Source organism: Pinus tabuliformis, chromosome 2_1 (genome assembly GCF_031772625.1).
Source record: "Pinus tabuliformis cultivar Carrire ecotype Pingquan chromosome 2_1, CPIR1, whole genome shotgun sequence".
NCBI classification, from domain to species: domain Eukaryota; kingdom Viridiplantae; phylum Streptophyta; class Pinopsida; order Pinales; family Pinaceae; genus Pinus; species Pinus tabuliformis.
The window spans coordinates 729,028,457-729,042,554 of NC_142299.1; the positions used below are offsets into that span (position 1 = coordinate 729,028,457).

Sequence of the window (14,098 nt, forward strand, 5' to 3'; positions counted from 1 at the left end):
TTGAGCAAAAACTAGCCTGAAAATGAAAAGTGCCAATAATGGAACGATGGATTTTTTTTTTTAGGGTTAATTTTCAACATTTAAAAAAAATGCCAGTAAAACCGAATTTTTATGTGCAAAAAACACCCTCAAAACGAAAAGTGTTGATGCTCAAATAACACCTTTTTTTTTTTTGGGGGGGGGGGGGTACATTTTCAACATTTTGAAATAATGGTGTAAAAGATTTTGTTATTACTTCGAAAAACATTAAAATTTCAAAAAAAAATGAAAACATAAAATTAAAAATAAAAACAATGAAAAAACACAAAAAAAGTTAAAAAAAAAATACCAAAACATAAATAAAAATATATATTAAAAAAAAAATCAATCATAAAAATGTAAGAAAAAAACAAAATTAACCTATAAAATATAAGAATAATTTTTTTTTTTTTTTTTAAAGAAATAAATAATAAGAAAAACGTATTTTCAAAAAAAAAAAAATATATATATATATATATATATATATATATATATATATTTTAATGTGGTGAACCATAAAAAATTTGGAAAAAACTAAACTAAACTAAAATAAAATAAAACTATAAAATTAAGTAAAAATAGGAAATTTTAAAAAAGCATTAAGAAAAACTAAAAAAAAAAATAAAATTAAAAACAAACTAGATTAAAAAAAATAGGAAAATAACAAAAAAACGAAAAAAATTAAAAAAAACTACAAAAATTAAGATTAAAAACATTTTCAAAAAACCCTAAAAAACAAAAATATGCTGAAATTAAAAATAAAATAAAAACCCGAAAAACAATTAAAATTTAAAAAAATATTTTCAAATTAAACATCATTTTCAAAAAATCATTAAAATTAAAAAAAACTAAATATATTTGTGATATTTTTTAAAATAACATTTAAAATATTTAATATATATATTTATATATATATATATATATATATATATATATATTTTACAAATATATATAAAATTAAAAAAAAAAAATTAAACTATATATATATATTTATATATATATATATATATATATATACAATAAACGTATTTAAGAAAATTTATTTATTTTTATTAAAAAAACATTTTTATCGGCCACTGCCCCCATGGGCGGCGGGCGGTGGCTATTCGATTCTGAGAATCGAATAGCCATTTCCCGACCATCCCCACGGGTGGTTGGGCGGTGGCTATTCGATTCTCGGAATCAGATAGCCACCACTCAGCCGCCTGTGGGAGTGGCTGGGTGGTGGTTATCTGATTCTCAGAATCGGATAGCCACCGCTTGGCCACCCGTGGGGGCGGTCGAGCGGTGGCTATCTGATTCTGAGAATTGGATATCCACCTCAAGGGCGGTCAGGGGGTGGTTATCTGATTCTGAGAATCGGATAGCCATCGCCTGACCGCTGGTGGGGGTGGTTATCTGATTCTCGGAATCGAATAGCCATCGCTCGACCGCCCATGGGGGTGGCTATCCGATTCTCGGAATCGAATAGCCATCGCCCGGATGCCCGTGGGGGTGGCTATCCAATTCTCAGAATCGAATAGCCATTGCCCGGTTGCCCATGGGGGTGGCTATCCAATTCCGAGAATCGGATAGCCACTGCCCAGCCACCCATGGGGGTGGCCAGGCAGTGGCTAGAATTAGATGGCCACCGTTCGGTTGCCCGTGGGGGTGGCTGGGCAGTTGCTATCCGATTCCGAGAATCGGATAGCCACCCCCATGGGCAGTCGAGCGGTGGTTATTCGACTCCGATTATGAGAACTAATACTGTTATGCGTTCAATATTTGTAATATGTGATTTTCACATTAATTTTTAAGTTAATTATTATTTTTTGAATAAAAAGTGATTATTATTATTTTTTTGACATGAAATTCATAAAAAAAACTATTATTTAACCATTTTTAGTTAAAATTTTCGTGTTAAAATTGTGATTTTGACATGTCAATTCTAGTAAAAAATTATCAAAATGTGTAGTTTTTTAGTTATATTTAGGTTAAAATTGGTTATTTTTATGTCCATTGTTAAAAAATATTGTTTTTTAGAAACAATTATTTCATGTGGATTGAAAAATTGATTAAGGATATATAAATATGTAGAATATCGAAAATTGAAAATATCGACTTTCTAATTTAAAAATGCAAAACAATAAAAACCTCACCACAAAAAAATTAAAATTAAAATAAAAACAAGAAAATATGAAGAAAATGACCACTTCAAAAATTATTAAATTTACAAAATAATTATTTACATTTCATATATTAGAAAATTTAAAGTAAAAAAATAGGTCTTTTAAAAAAAGGGTCTGATGCAGAATTACCACTTTTTTAAATCAGCATGAAAATCACTACCATTCTAAAACGCAATGTACATACAAAAAATTAAAGTGATAAAAACTATGCTCTAAAAAAAACATGTGTGTTCTGCATCACCCCTTTTCAAAATCAGGTCACTTTTTTGCTATCTCTACGAAACGGGTAACAACATCAGTTCTCGTTTCAAAGTTTACATTGTTTTGTTCATCATGATGGACAAGGTGAGAGAAATGTATGAGGATGGAAGGAAAAGCATCATACTTAGAGAGTAGTTGAAGTCTGTGGAGGAAGAGAAGCAATTGCTTTTTGACAAATTGCAGGAAATAGAGAGGCAACTTCATATTGCAAATATGAACTTGAAAAGGATGCATGAGTTGGAGACACAACTCTTTGTTGCCAAAGAAGCCTTAGTCAAGTACCAGCTTGAAGAAGAGGTAAACAATTCTTGTTTGTCTTCAAATTCTTCTAAGAATGTTTATATTGGTTCTTTTGAAAAACATACCAGAGGCATAGGTTTCAAGTTAATGTCCAAGATGGGCTATGAAGGAAAAGGCTTGGGCAAACATGCACAGGGTATTGCTGAACCAATAATAGTTGAGGAAAGGCCTAAGTATTTGGGTCTTGGCTATGGATAGTCTTATGGAGAAAGTTCCAAAGCTGCCATGAAGGCCATTGAAACAATTCCAAGAAGGAGTTTCATTGCAGGTCTTCTACCTCAAGAGTGTGAATATTGTATTCATGGAGAATGCAATAGCTTGAAACATCATTTGCAAGATGCAGGTGTTCATAAGCATGCACTTGAACCAGAGAGTTGTGGAAACTCTGAAACCATTGAAGAGGTTGATGGTGTTCTAAAGGGAGCTACTTCTTCATTCAATTCACCTCCTCATGAAGGCAATAAAGGTGAAAAAGAAAGGTATAAATCTGGTTCTAATCATATTCCTTTTGATTATGCTCAACATGACAAATTTCCACATAAGCATTGGAAAATAATTGCATGTTCCTTTTGTGGTTTGGATAACCATCATGTTTCTAGATGTTGGAAGAGAATGGCCACATACAGGAAACTTTTGAAGGAAAGGAAACAAGAAGCCAAAGGTCCATTGGACAAGGCAAATCATGCTGTCAAGAGGATGCACATGTGTTGCACTTATTTCCATAAGCAAGGATACATTGCTGAAAAGTGCTGGACTCTAAATCCAATAATGCTTCCATGAAACTTGAAGAAGGTGGAAGGAGAGAATGGCAGGAATGGAAAGGAAGTTTCCATGAATGATGTGTTTTAGGATGATTCACATGTTGATGTTGATGTGCAAACAAAGGTAGCACCTTTGAAATGGATTGGTAAGAAATGGTTAGAGTCCTTATCCAAGATTGCATGTCTTTTGATTTGATGCATCTATTTGCATTTCTTTGTTAATGGAATACAAGTTGCAGGGTTTTACCAAGAAGGTGAATGGAAAAAGTTAAGTAGGAGACTCACTTTGTTGCTGCAACATTATATTCATTTTAGCTTCGAAACTACAGTGTGATTAAGCTAAAGTTGAAGGATGAAATGCATGCATGAGAATGATGTGCATGAACACAAGGATGTTGATGATTTCCTTGTATTTGAACATGTATGCGTAATTAACTTGCAGGGTTGATTGCTTTGTTGTAAACATGCATGTAATATTGACTTGAGAAAAGTTGATTTGGTCTCCAAGATGGAGATAATGATGAAGTGTTTCATCTTTTGAAAAGAATCCTTGAGATCTTTTCTACATGCTTGACTTGAAGAGTCATTTGTTTTAAAGGCATGTTTTGTGGGCTTGGTATCTAGTCCATAATTTGTATGCAAATGTAAGACACGGAGGTAATTCACAAGCTGTGAAAATCTGTTTCTTTTGTTGAAGCAGGAGTTTAGGCCATCCAGTTGTTGTCTGTATTTCTGTTGTTGTTGACATCATGTCAAATAGGTACAAATGTAATTTTTTGTGAAGTAGATGTAACTTCCCATTTGTTTGAGCCACCTTGGATCAATGATCAAGGAAGAGAAGTTTAAACTACCTTCTGTAACCTTCTCAGCAGGAGTTCTGCATGAATTCATGGAGGAAAACAGTTCTTCCCAAGAGGACCAGCACATCCAGGAAGGAAAGTGGTCAAAGGCTTTGGTTTAGAGGCACTATGCAAGGCAAGTGTATGGAGATTGAAAGAAGAGGGTGCTATTACTCTCATTTACTGTTCAGATCAGTATGTCAGTCTTTTGGAGACCAAAAGTTCTTTTAGTGGGAAGGTGTGATCCAAAATGGATCTAAAATAGACTTCTAAGTCTAAAGTGTTCCTCACAGAGGAAAATGAAAGTCCAAAGATGCTCTTGGAAATAGTCCCATTGCATAGATGTTCTCATTTTGAATCCACTGCAACTTGAATGGGATAAAATGGACTTTGGATGATGAAGTTATCGTAGAAAGAAGATTGCATTTGTCTTTTGAAAAAGGAGGCAAATTCTTATGAAAATGGCCTAAAATGCTCATTGAAGAAATTGCATAAGAAAAAGCCAAGGGAAGGACTCAACACAAGGGTAGAAGGACCCCCAATCAACGATCTTCGATATATCGGGTCGGAGATAGGCCTTCACCCGATATTGGGACCCCAGGTAGAGTGATATGCGATTGAATCGGTGATTGGGGCGATCGGCGATCGAAGGAGCAGAGGCATAGACCCCGCTGATGCAATACGCGAGGTGCGATATCGAAAATCTGCGGATCGGCGGATTAGTGGTCGGTATAACCAAAGGGAAGATCCCCGGGCTGTTGCGACAGCGATATTGCGACATGCAACAAAGCGATGGGCCAATGTGCGATTGCGTGTGGACCGTTGGATCGGGTGCACAAGTCAACGGTCAGGATTCGATCGAGGTGATCAGCGATCGGGAGATCCCTGATACAAAGGGCCGTTACATACACCATGCGACTTGCGATAGCGATATGCCGATAAGGGCCGGACCCAATGGGTTTATAGACCCGATTTCATAAGTTTTGAAATCTGGGAATGCAAGATTTCTTTGTATTTCCTGCGTATTTGGTTTTTTGACCATTTTGCTATGCGATTGCGATAAGCGATATTTGGACGTACCCGATAGGTTTTTAGGGATGATTCAATAATATTTGAATTCTGATTAAATGCTCCATGAGGTGTTTTCCTATGTATTTCCGTTATTTGGCTGTCACAGCCAGAGGAAGGCAAAACGATCAGGTTTCCCCATGTCGATGATTCCTTTCCATTGTAAACAGATTCTTGTGGTGAACAATCGGGTTTTCCATGATGGAGGATTGTAACCAACGTGCTACAAATGCAAGAGCGCACAATTGTAGAAGAGAGCACTTAAGGGGTCGCTGGGAGGTTGCTGAGAATTCGCTTGGAGGTTGAGCGGACACGAAAGGCACGCAGAGGCTGAGAGAAGCTCAGAGAGCCAAGAGCCAGAGCAAGAGCCGAGAGCCAAAGCTAGAGCAAGAGCCGAGAGCCAGAGCCAGAGCCAGAGCCAGAGCCAGAGAGCTCACAACAGACTTCTAAGAGCCATGGAGCCATAGTGAAGCTGTAGAACAACAAAGAGATCAAATGATCAAGTTGTTGCTGGTGTCCAAAGTGTGTTGAAGACAGAAGAAGGAGTTCCGGAGACAATACAAAATTATGAGGGAGTCAGAGAAGCCAGAAGCTCATAGCACTGACCGAAGGAGTCAAGTCTAGAGATGCCTAGATCTGTCTGCAGAATGAGGAAAACCAACGGGATAAGATGATATTCTAAACCCATAGGTTTAGTTGTAAACCAATGGAGTTGAGAGTGGAGCATGTAAAAGAATTTATGCCATAATCCTAGAGAGCCTAGTTGAGTTGACTAGAGCTCAAGGAGATGTAGCCCAAGATATCAAGGTGCACTCCATATTACATGGTTGTCTCGTGTTTGCTTATTTTCCGCTTTTATTTACTGTTATTTGAGTTTTATTTCAGCGTAAGAAAATGAACTCAAAACACATAAACAGTTAAGGAAAAACACAAGCATACACCTATTTTCAAGCACTTTTTTATTCCACAATTGGTTAATCATAAGGTCTTGGAAATATATAAGCTTTGGAAGTGGGAGAGGTTCTTGTAAGCTGACAAGAAGCCTTTAGTGCTCCATTTTCAAATCAATCAACTTGAGCCTATTTGAAATTATTTTGGAAATAACCTTGTATATAACATTTCATAGTGATATGGGCCGAAAATCATCAAAAGACTTGGGAGAGTCATATTTTGGGTTTAAAGTTATTAAATTTGCATTAAATGGGTCATGAATTCTACCATTTTATCTTAATTCATCACCAATTTCAAGAGATCCTGACCAAGAATATCACACAACTCAATAAAAAATTCAATACCCATCTTGTAATGTATTAGAATAAATTCTATGACTATAAAATCTTCAAAATGATTCAACATACATAAAAAAAGAGGATTATATTATATCACATGGAAAGATCACTAGGTTCACCAACCTATGGTCTCCCATGCATGAATACTAGTGACAAAAGGTATTTTCTATAGAAAACAATGCTTTTTGTGTATATGTAAGTGGCTTTTGGTTTTTAAATGGTGTTTAAATTATCTATAAAAAAATAATTTTTAGTGAAATGTATTCTACAACTTAAATGAAGTGAAGTGTATAATTCCTTCCATGCTCAACCTAGAATTGGTACATATCTCTTTAAAATACAAATAAAATAATCTATAAAATAAAAAACAATATACACTATAGTAAAAAAGTCAATAAATATACATATTTCATAAACATTAATAAACTATTAATATTACAGGCTAATATGAAGGAGATAATTCCCCTTCAAACTCAATATAAAATTGACGAATGATATTTAAAAAATATATATTAATAACAAAAATAGATTAATGTATAAAATACTTTATTATCCATATTAAGTAACATAAGTCTATGATAGATAATATATATATTCTATTTGAATATTTATGTTAATTATCAATATTAGTCCTTAGGGTGGTTGACTTGGCAAGTCTTGATCAAGAAATTACTAAGTTGTTGATCATAACCATATTCTTTGCTTACTCACCACCTAATCTTAGTACCAAAATAACCATGTTTCCAACTCACCACTTGAACTTAACACCAAAATAAACTATTACACCACCTATAACAATTACAATGTAAATAATAACATTCAGACAAATAATTAAGCCATAAGTATTGATCTTTTCTATGATGATGGTATCACTGCATTTTGTAGAAGCTTGAGGATTTGTCAACACAAGGCTTAAGACATTTACAACAATATAGTCATTAATGTTTCAAGAGATAATGAGGAACACAGTTCCTATGTTGTCTAGAACGATGTACTCAAAACCAAAATCAAGATTTGTCAAAGCTCAACAGATTCTATTGAATGTTGTCGAAGGGAGCACCAATCCTTTCTTGAAAAGATCGCCCAACAAAGATTCTTCCCCACACTTCTTCCCCTTCATTGTGTTGTTGGGAATGTTGATTTCAAGCTTGACAGTGGGTCGCCTGGAGCATCACATGGTCTCAGGGTTGGAGATTTGGAAATGGTGTTTGATGCTATTGGTTGACTTCTTGGGAGATTGGTTTTCAGGTTGGTTTATTAGTATTCTTGTCTTCATGGTCTAAAGGAACTTCATTCTCGAGAAGAGGGTTCTTTACTTTGTATATGGACTCAAAAAGAGCGCACATAATTGTATCTTGTCCACTTTGTATGATCCCCAGGTTGAACAAACCAACAAGAGCCATCAGGTGTTTGTCTATGTGACCAAGCTATTGGTTGACTTGATATTGGTATTTTTAGAGTCTTTAAGAAAAATTGAGGGCTTTTATGTTAACCCTCGCTCTGTCGTGCAAACCCTAACTTATAATTTATACCTTTTATGCAGGGTTATTCTGGCTCTCAAGTATGGAACTATTCTTCTGACCCCAAAACTATTGTAAACCAACTGCACCAAATTGTTAATGTGATTATCACTGTAATAATGATAATTGTCATTTTACTTGTTCCAGGGATTGCCACATCCCATGTCATTTTGCTGGTATCATCTCAGCTTGTATTAGCAGGCTTCATATTCGGGAATACCTGCAAAACAACCTTCGAAGCAATTGTGTTTGTGTTCATTGTGCATCCCTTTGATGTTGGTGACTGATGCATTATTGATGGTGTTCAGGGAAGGGAAGAAGTTTGAAACCCTACTTATGTATGTTTCTCTTTCTTATAAGCTCCCCAATTTTGTGCAACGTGGGTTTCTTTTTCTTAATTGTTGATGAGATCTCGGTATGATCTTGTGCACCAAATTACCAATGTGATTGTCATTGCAATCATGATACTTGTCATTTTACTTGTTCCAGGGATTGCCACATCCCATGTAGTTTTTCTTGTATCATCTCAGCTGGTATTAACAAACTTCATATTCAGGAATACCTGCAAAACAATCTTTGAAGAAATTGTGTTTGTGTTTGTTATGCAACCCTTTGATGTTGTTGACCGATGTGTTGTTGATGGTGTTCAAGTAAGGGAAGAAGGTTGAAACCCTACTTATGTATGTTTCTCTTTCTCATAAGCTCCCCAATTTTGTGTAGCATGGGTTTATTTTTCTTGATTGTTGATGAGATCTTGGTATGATCTATCTCCTTTAACTTCATGGTTTCTGTCTGATCCAAGTCTTTTGAATCCATTGGTGATGACAATTTCACATTTGGTGCATGCCTAAAAGATTTAGATGGTGAGTGTTGCACAAAAGAAGTGGATATGTCAACTATCTTTCCACTCATTTCTCCATTGTAAGATATTGTTATTGTAGCATCCTTATTCTAGTACCCTACCTCTTCCTTTGACTTCTTCAAATATGCTTCCAGGGCCAGTTTGGATATTTGGAGAACCTCTAGGTGCTCAGAAGATTGATCTACAATTTGTCTGTTCTTCTCGAGATTTGAATTCACTGTATTTAACTTCTGCAGGGCTTCCTTTTCCTTGATATTAGCATCCTCCAATTAGGAAAGGACATTTGTTATTCTTTTACTTGCATGTTCTTCACCCTCTTGTGATTTCTTCTGCAGCAAATCATACTCTTATTTTGTAATTGACATAGAATTGTCATCTGATTTTTTAGATGAAGCTCATTTTCTTTATCCAAAAGAGCACCTTTGACTATAGAAATTTCCATCTTAGCACTTTGTGCATCTTCTTTTGTTGCAACAATCTTAGCATCAGATTCTAATAATTTAGTTGCGTTTTCTTTGCTTGTGTTAACCTCAACTTCAGTGCATCCTACAACTTTAACTCAATATCCTTGACATTGGTCAATTATTTCTTCAATAATTGAACTTCTTGATTAGCCTTAGTTTCCATTGCAGATGCTTCTTTGGCTTTTGATTCCCATTTTGCAGCAGTGGAAGCCTTTTCATCCTCAACCATCAACCATGAAGCTTATTCCAAATGGAGAGACTTATTCAAAGAACATAGCTCTACAGATAGTTCCTATACTTTTTTGGCATTGGCCTTTGAAGCATTGATAACATCCTTGACTTGTTTGGTTGCGGTGTCCTTAGACTACATCAAATGGAGAGGTCTTACTTGACCTACTGAAGCTCTTGGGTTTAGATTTCCAGGTAGCCACATCAAGAGCATGTTGTCTCTGTATAACTTCAAGTTTAGATTGCAAGGCCTGATCCCTCTTTTGAGTAGCCTCAATGATGTCCTGCTCAAGCTCATCGACCCGAAACTTCTCACTTTCATATTATTCCAATTCTCTCTTCTCAATCACTAGAGACTCACTCAATCTCACATTGGCTTCAGCAAATGACCTCTTACTCTCTTCCAACTCTTTAAGATCCCTAGACTTAGATTTCTCTACGAAGGCCTATTCTTCCTTACCACCTTCAAATTATCCTGAGCTTGATTCAGTAGCTACTGAAGATCAGGTCCTTTGGTGACTCATTTCGACCATTTATATTTTACACATACCATGAACAAAACCGCCCCATAATGAAATCCACATTCACCTTATGAAACCCAACCATCACAGTCACATAAAGAGGCAAGAAAACACGCAGATTGAGAATAAAATTTCATGTTTCTTACCTTAGGTAATGTGTTCCTGGGAGATCTGCGGTCTGGTATTATGGACGGTGCCTTGTCCAAAGAAAGCCTACCAGTTTTTACTAGAGTTGTCTAATTCTATACTCCCAAAACCTTTGTTTTGCTTACTATGTCTAGGAGTACCAAGAGACATCTTTTGAGGCATATCTATCGAACTAGATCTATTGCAAAGCATTCAAATCAATAAATAAGTGTACACATTCTCTAATAACCATAATACATAATGGCATTTAAACTACAATCCAAGATAAAAAAAAAATTGTATTCAACATAGAACGCAAAAGCAGAAATGCAACCAACAATATTACCCATATGCAAAAATGGATCCAACAACACTACCCAAATGCAGAAACGAATACAACAAAACTAACCAAATATGAAAAAGAGGATTTAACAGAGAAGCCAGTAAACATATATATTCCAATATAATCTTAAACTTTAACTTAAATTAGAGATGTTTTCATTGTATGAGACCAAACAGTATGAGATCATGGTTTGTTACAGAAATGTTCATTAAGCGAATTGTAGTTTACACTTGCTAGTTAACTAAGGTAGTGTTTATTTGTTATTTAGACTGTGGATTCAGTCAACTTTTATAAACAACTATGCTTACTGCTTTTATGATTTGAACTAAAATAAGGACGATAATTTTAGAGATTTTCTTAAAAATGTCCCCATTTATGGGCTACTAAAACTTTAATGTGACAATTCAACCATTTCACCATAGTCCCATAGTGCTCACTTTCAATTTTCTCAACAACAATTACTAAGAAAAAAGATGGAGTAGCTAGCCCAAGAAAAATGATACGAGGCTCACATTCATCTTTCTTTGATGTGTGAGTTATTAAATAGGCATCAACATTTGAGAAAAAAAATTCTAAAGAAGAATGAAATTTTGGTGGGAATGCTATACAGTGAAATCAGAATTTTTTTATATAGAAGATTAACAAGTATTGTTGGAAAACTTCCAATGTCTAGGACCTGATTCCAACGCCCTTATTCCAGTGGGGCATGGAAAAAAATAAATAAATAAATAACCATATAAACAATAGGGCTGACTGCTTTAAGGGTAAGTTTTGGTTTGTTTAAGTCAATGCTTTTGTTCCTGTTTCATAGGACCACCCAAAAATGTGAAGCCTACCAGACCCCAAGGAACCACTAGGTTAAAACTAATGCCTAACTCCATCTAATTGTGGGTTATTTTCTATGTTTGAAACTGAGTATTTGATATATGTTTCTCTTATTTATTTTCAAGAAAACTGCATCATCATAGGTCATACTATGGTCTCTTTGATCCTATTTTGTTGGGACCTTAGCAATTATAGTGTTAATTTAGAAAATTAATTGTTTGGATAACATTTACCTTAAGGGAGTGATAGCAAATATTGCATGTTGCAATTGTTAAGCATTGCTATATAATCACATGCAGGTTCTCTAAAATTGGTGGTTTTGATTTGAAATTATGTACTATCGATAACTTTATAGAGGAATAAGAAGAAATTAGCTTTGTATGGTATTTGAAGTGGCTACAACATTTCTTCCATAAGCATAGCAATAAAAATTCAAATAATCAACATAATCTAGATCAAAGCATACATTCTAGTAGTAGCAAATAGATTAGTCAAAAATTAAAACATCATGGTGATACTGAGATAACATATGAATTACAAGCAATAGCTACAGTAAAAAGCATTTTCAAAAATGTTTCTAAGCTAGGGGCCAAGTTAGGATATATATCATAGTTTTTCTTCATCTTGCAAGATCTCTTTGGTTTTTTTATTGTTGAGTACTAAAAATAATGGGATTCCATATTTTACACGCATATAGAGGAAGAAGACCTTTTGAGGTTCTTGAGAAAGAATGAGGTGGAACCAATATTTCCCCAAATTTAAGGAGCAATTGAGACTGTGTGGTATGCATTTTTAACTTTGTTCCTTAGTTCCTATACTTTTCTCTATTATATTGTATGCTTCCATGAATTTTATGTTCTTAGCATTGCCAAATGACTTTGGCATTATCCTTCTCTAGAGTTTCTTAAACTGTAAAAACTAGATTAAAGATATAAATTAGTGTATTGTTTTACATTTATAATTTTTGGATTGATACCATGTCAATATGTTTTAGACCTCTCACAATTGGGCTTATATATTAGGTGAATGTTTATATAGAAAGGAAATGGCTGGCCCATTCTTTCAATGACACCAAAATTGTTGTAAAACAACTAGACCAAATTACCTATGCGATTGTCACTATAGTCATGATAATTGTCATTTTACTTGTTCTAGGGATTGCCACATCCCATGTCATTTTGTTGGTATCATCTCAACTAGTATTAGAAGACTTCATATTTGAGAATACTTTCAAAAACATCTTTGAAGAAATTGTGTTTATGTTCATTATGCATCCCTTTGATGTTGGTGAATGATGCATTGTTGATGGTGTTCAGGTAAGGGATGAACACTGAGAGTAGCCAACATCTTCACTATTTAGTTTGCCACAATCATTTCTTCTTTATGGTCATGTTGCAGAGGAACTCATCTTGCCTAATTTGGTTTCCGGCAATGAGTACTCTATTTTGTTGCAGATGATTTTAGAAGAAATTAACATTCTCACAACAATTTTATCCTCAACACTAGCTACAAAACTCATGATCATTTTTTATCGAAGTCCAAAAATGGGTGATTTTGTGGAGTTCGTTGTGGATGCTTCCACCTCAAATGAAAAGATTGGTGCACTCAAGGAGAGGATAAAAAAGTAATTAATTTTATCCTTCATTTGTTTGGCTTATAATTGTTGCTACTCTAGGTTCGCATACCCAACTGTTTTGATTTAGTGAAATAGATCAAATGGTTGAGTTGTTGTGTTTATCATAGTTCTCTCTAAATGCTAATGAAAATATGAATCTAATGGTCTGTTCAATCAATCCAAATCCTGGAACCTGATTGAAATGTATAACTTTCGCTGTTTGGACTTACAAATTTTCTCTTTAGTAATATAATTATTTTTCTATGTCCTCCACCTTCGCAGATATCTTGAAAGAAAGCGGAAAAACTGGCATCCAAAGCATAGCATGGCAGTGCTAGATATTCAAAACCCGAGTACAATGAAAATGGCCTTGTATACCCAACACACCATAAATCATCAGAACATGGGTGAGAAATTGAACCAAAGATCTGAGCTTGTATTAGAGATGGAGAACTTTTTAATGGAACTTGACATTCAATACCATTTGTTGCCCTAGGAAATCCATACCAATTTTGTTGGCTCAACAACAAATCAAATTCCATTGCAATGCTGACATCTGAAAATTTGGAAAGTTAATATTTGCATCCCTATTTTGGGGTTCAATGATCTACCATTAATTTTATCCTCTGTATTGCAATTATAGGTCTTAAAATTTATTGTATCCAGTTACTTAATTCCAGTTCCCAACAATATTTGAAGATGTGTGAGTAGTAATGCTACCTGTGTGTGAAAATGCAAATTTAAGTGGACTGCGGTTTCTTTGGATTTCAATACCCAATCAATTTCAACATGTGCCTTGTTTGTTGATCCACTTGGAACTATATTAGAGTTCTCTTCCTTTGGAAAATTTATTAGTAATGTTTTTCAGAGTGTATGTGAAGTTCAATTAT

General features: G+C 34.7%; 1 pseudogene; it reads left to right on the forward strand.

Annotated features, from left to right (window-relative positions):
• The first annotated feature begins 1,610 nt into the window (after window positions 1-1,610).
• On the forward strand, window positions 1,611-13,761 carry LOC149202667 (mechanosensitive ion channel protein 10-like; annotated as a pseudogene).
• The last annotated feature ends 337 nt before the right edge of the window (window positions 13,762-14,098 follow it).